The 5,624-nt window shown below is 41.8% G+C and overlaps 1 pseudogene; it reads right to left on the bottom strand.

Annotated features, from left to right (window-relative positions):
* Positions 1-234: 234 nt before the first annotated feature.
* Positions 235-2,339, bottom strand: LOC105013299 (annotated as a pseudogene).
* Positions 2,340-5,624: the final 3,285 nt, after the last annotated feature.

Below are 5,624 nucleotides of genomic sequence, written 5' to 3'. Positions count from 1 at the left end.
GCCATTGGCCGTGGACCCTCTCCAAGAAAACCGCCGGCTACGTTTCTGAGAGGTTACGAGCTGCTCAGTGACTATTGATGGTAACCCTGCTATATTACCTATTTTGCCATGAGGCTAAAGAAAAAAATTGGAGGAGATGTTTCAGAAACCCTGGTTAAGATGGCTAGGTGGGACAAAAATCTGTCACGATCACAGTAAGACCATTTCCTTTAACAACTACCTGTCAGCAACCACACCATCAGTAGCTTCATCAAATTAGAATAGAATAGAATTGGCTTGTTTTACTCAACCGGCTAGCCTCTCCGTCCAGAAGCCTCCTGTACTCTGAAATCTCCATCTCCAACCTGGTCTTGATGTCCAGCAGCATCCGGTATTCCTGGCCCTGGCGCTCGAGGTCAGCCCTGAGTTGTTGCAACTGCTCCTCCAAGCTGGTCACCTGCCTCTGGTAGCCCAACAGCTGCATCGAGTAACGGTTCTTTGTTTCAGCTAGGGTATTTTCCAAGGAGGATTTCTGTTGACATGGAAATCAAAAATGGGTAAGGTAGCCCACAATAGATTGAATAAATTCTGTTTTAAAGTTATCCAAAAGCCGATGCCAGTTTAAAGTGATTCCTGTTGTACTAAATGTAATGCATTTCATCTTGGCTTTATATTTCTTATCTTTACCATGCTCAACGTGGACTGCAGCTCAATCTCCAGAGACCGCCTGGCGCGTTTCACCTCAGATATCTCAGGCTGAGATGTCTGCAGTACTGTAGTTTGGGACACAACTTCATTGTTCAGAGCTTCTCTCTGCAAATGATAATGCAAAATACAATTAAACATATACTGTAAAGTGATTAACACAACATAGTTCAATACTGTTTACTGTGATTGTGATGAAATTGGCCTGACTCCCTGCATACTAATGTCTCAGAAGCAGAGTCAGTATCTGAGCTCATAAACCCAGAATGGCTACAGTAAGAACCTTGGCGTGGAACCAGTCTTCCAGGTCCCTGTTGTGCATGGCGGCAACGGCCTCATAGTGTTCGCGGATCTCGGCCATGACTTTGCTGAGGTCTGCCTGTGGCGCAGCGTCAACCTCCACTTTGACCTGTCCACTCATCTTGGAACACATGGCCAGCAGCTCCTGGAGATGCACAACAGAGCAGGTCTCTGGGTGATCATCTTGGTTTAGAATGTCATTTGAAATTTAAGACCAATGCTGTTTTTACATGTTGATGATTGATCGGTTTATTTTATTCTTAGGTATTTGTTTATTGTTACATGGATATCGCAAAGTTTTTAATTCTGGTCCACGAAAATACAAATCTAATTCCCTGAAAAAATGCAAAAGAAGAACAAAAAAAAGACCTGTTAATTGATAGATGATACATATATATCACTGAAATATTGATCTTATACAAGTAGACCTTTTCGGTAGCTAGTATATGACTTAGACATTGGAATAGTTGAAACTCACCACTTCATGTTTCTTCTTGAGGAAGACCAACTCCTCTCCCAGCCCCTCAGTCAGCATCCCCAGGTCCTTCTTGGTCATATTGAGCTCTTCCAGAGCTCTCCTCAGCCCGGCAATGTCTTCTTCCACTGACTGACGAATGGAGAGCTCAGTGACATACCTACATCGTTAAGCAGGATGTTATTTACTCTGGACCAGTGTGTATGCAACTCTGTTTTGTCCACGCACAGGAGCTGCATCAGTCAGTCATCACGGTTTTAGCACTGAGTTATGACATTTGTCATAAGTGAACAATGTATTTGGTGCAGCTTACTTCATTCTGAAGTCTTCCGCAGCAAACGTGGCGTTGTCAACGCTGAGACGCACTGCACCATTGGTACGGATGGCATCCTACATCTGAGAAGAAAAACATTTTAAGGTAGGCACAATGTTGCGCAAGACTCTCAACATATTGCATGAAGTAAAAGCTTGACAGTGCCGGAATACAGTAGCATACCTTGAATTGGAGGTCCCCAATGGTGACTAGGGATGAGTTGTAGTCACGAGCTGTGGGGGAGGTCTTGGCTTCAAGGAACTGGTGGATCTTTAGCTCCAGATCAGCGTTGGCCTTCTCCAGAGCATGGACCTTGACCAGGTAGGTGGCCAGACGGTTGTTCAGGTTCTGCATGCAGAACTTCTCGTTGCCGACGACAGGGCTGTCAACACCTCCGCCAGACATATCAGAGCCTTCGCCTATGCATGTACCAGCAGCAGAGAACAACCTGGAGGCGCTGGAACTGGAGATGCGCACCCCGTCACCACCCGCCCCCCCGTACATGCTGCCGGCCCTCATGGATCCACCTGACGACCATCTGAAGCTGCTGCTGGAGAAGGACATATTGATAGAGTCTGCTGAGATCTTTTTGCTCTAGCTGGAGAGAAGTGAGTGTCAAACAATAGGATTCAGCTCCTCTTATGCTCTGAGGAAAAGGGAAGACCCAGAAAATGCTTGTATTAAATACAGTTATTACACATGTTTAAAGGACATGCCAAGCATTCATAACACGATTGTTAAGATTTCAACCGAAGCAACATAAACTGATCTTGACAGTTGACAGAACATTTTCATTGAAAGTCACCAAGCAAAAAAGTTATGGATGATGACCGTTGACAAACCGGTGACATTTAAACATAATCTCTATCTAAACCAACAATGGTAAACAATGGTAGTTATGACAACCTGACAACTGAGACATTGGTCTTCAGACTAATCCCTTTACCATCCTTATGTATGTACTGTATGCAAGTGAACTCCACCCAAATTCCAAACAATCGTATATTGTTTCATAAAATCCATGTGAAGATTCTGAATTAGAATTTATTGAATGATACCGACTACTCCCAGGACACCTGCCTCGCCCTGCTGCGCTACAGTGACTCCTTGCGGCGGGTCGGCTACTTGCAAACTCAAAGGTGATGATTTGTGTTCTCTAAGCATTTTCGTTTTAACATACTCACTGGTTGAGGAAGTGTAGCTTCATCAACTGACTGGCCACTTGCCCCAGTTGGGGCACGAATGAGCGATACTTTTCTTCAAAGTTCATGTGACCTCTCTCCTTGACAACATTCTAACCATTTGAGCTAAACGTGTGGTACCGGTTGGATAGCCCCATCGGCGACATATCAGGCCAGCTGTGGACTGAGCTCACGGAAAACACTGTGAACTCTTACACAAGTTGTGTGATGAGAAACAGAACAGCCTGGTGGAATGTTCTAGTGTCCTGATGTTCAACTCTCCCCAGCATGCTGTGGGTTGCTTCTACAAATTAAGGCCATAATCACAAATTGGACTACACCAAAGTATTCAGGGAAATAAGGGGTGAAAAACAAAACAGTGAAATTATTATTTCATTTGTTAATGTATTTCAGTTGTTAAATGTGCAGATAATGATAATGCCGTAGCAGGTTGGCCCTTGCACATTGGTGTTGGAAATTTCTATGTCAGAATTTCAAGTCTATAGCCCAGCAGAATTTATATTTTATACTAAACAAGAAAGGGTTAGGGTTAGTTTATTGCTCTCCGGAAATGAGTAAAAGGAAATATATTTCTCTTGAAGCTTTAATCTTTAAAAGGCTTAGCACAATTCATGGCATGTCCACATTAAAGTACACTACGATTGTTTACATTTCAACATGACTTATGACTTAAATTGATATCCCAAGTAAAAATACAATAATTTTCACTTGCTAAAGGGTGAAACTATTTCAACATCCTGGGTTTGGTCCCACAGTTTTTAAAGCCATAATAATGTTAATCAAAGTAGGATATGTGTGTTTCAAAGGTCACATTTAAAGCAACACACCCATTTACAACCTCTGTCTGAACTCACAGCTGAGAAACAATGCAGAGCAAACATTCTCATTAGCAATCACGCTTCCAGAGATGACAGTGATGAAGCAACAAACCAGTTACAAAGCATTCAACAAGTTTCGCCTGTCACACTGATATAATGCATTTCAACATTTGACACTTTGTTTTTTTTTCTTATTGCGATCTACATACTTTTCACTATAGTAATTGGGGAGTGTAAATCCTTGATGGTGATTAACCTTAATGTATCATGGCAATGCATTTCATCTTAAAATGTCAGTAAGCAATAATATCCATCAACCCTAACCAGAAATGTCTTTAGATCTTTATGTGTAGTGTCTATTTTGTCACAATATTGTGCTCAGTGTGAAAGCATTGTGTACATTCCTCTACATTTGCAATTCTAATATTTTTCCACTAATGCTCCCTGGGCATATGCATGCTCTCATATTGAAATCTCTAAAATATAGTTTATACACAAACGGCAAATGAAAAATCCTCTTTAAAGTGATTCCTGTACTTAATATATTACCCAAGTGCACTCAATGGAAATCACGTTAAATATGCCATCGAAGCAAGTCAATCAATCAGCTTTATTTATAAAGCCCTTTTTAAATCAGCAGTGCTTTTACAAAACACCTAGCCTGAAAACCCCAAGGAGCAAGCAACAACAGTGTTGAAGCACAGCGGCTAGGAAGAACTCCCTAAAAGGAGCTGAAATTTAGGAAGAAACCTTGAGAGGAACCAGGCTCGGAGGGGTGATCAGTCCTCTTCTGGCTGTGCCAGGTGAACATTTTAAGACTACAAGTTGTGATAATGAATAAATGCATGTGGGCTGTGTCCAGAGACTATAAATCATAATTCAGATTTGAAGCATGACCAGATGGACAAGGACAGGGACAACTGAGTGGGTGGGGTGGATGGTCAGCAGAGTGGCAGCTGGAATTCTCAGGTATTGTCTTGATCTGCATGTGAGTTCCTTATCAAAGAGCCTTTCATGTCTGAAAGTGTAACATGAAGAGAAGTCAGTGTGATTACTTTGGCATCATGTAGTATTACTGTCCTTGTCTAACTGATAATGCAGCTGACTTGGATTCTGTTTAAGGACACAGCCCACATGCATTTATTGACATGCATGTCTTCTAATCATGCATGTCTTCTAAAACATTGACGTGACCGTAAAGGGCATGTGCTCTTATAATCTTCACCCCGGCACAACCAGAAGTGGACTGTTCGCCCTTCAGAGTTTTGATCTTACTATGGAGTTTTTCCTAGCCACTGTCCATTACCTCTTGCTGCTTGCACTTAGTAGTTTCAGGTTGGACATCTGTAAAAGCACTTTGTGACAACTGCTGATATATATTTATAAAATACATTTGGTTGATGGATTGATTGAAGTGCATCATCTTGAGGCTTCGACCAGTCTGCTTAGTGTGCAGCAGTAAAAAAGTTCAAAGTTAAAAAGATTTATTTGTCATTTGCAATAACAAGTTAGGGCAATTAAATCCTTGGGATAGGTTAAAAACGCGGTTGCGAATATAGCAAAATTACACCACAATAGTAACAACAATAAAACAATAAATCCGCAAAGTTGGTTGGAAGCACGAAAAACAGCAGCCATCCTCAACGGCGCAATCTTGGCCAACAGGTTCCAGCACCTGCCCTTAAATGAGAAGAAACAACCAAATTGGCATTTTGCCTGTCATATGTACATTCCATGTTTTTCCATATTGTTGTTTTGATTCAGGCCCATCATTTGCCAAATAAAATATGTACAGCACAACTCGGCCCACTGTGACTATGCACAATCTGAAT

Source organism: Esox lucius, chromosome 11, assembly GCF_011004845.1.
Source record: "Esox lucius isolate fEsoLuc1 chromosome 11, fEsoLuc1.pri, whole genome shotgun sequence".
Classification (NCBI taxonomy): Eukaryota; Metazoa; Chordata; class Actinopteri; order Esociformes; family Esocidae; genus Esox; species Esox lucius.
The sequence above is the reverse complement of the archived record's forward strand: the minus strand, read 5'-3'. Positions and strand labels throughout refer to the sequence as shown.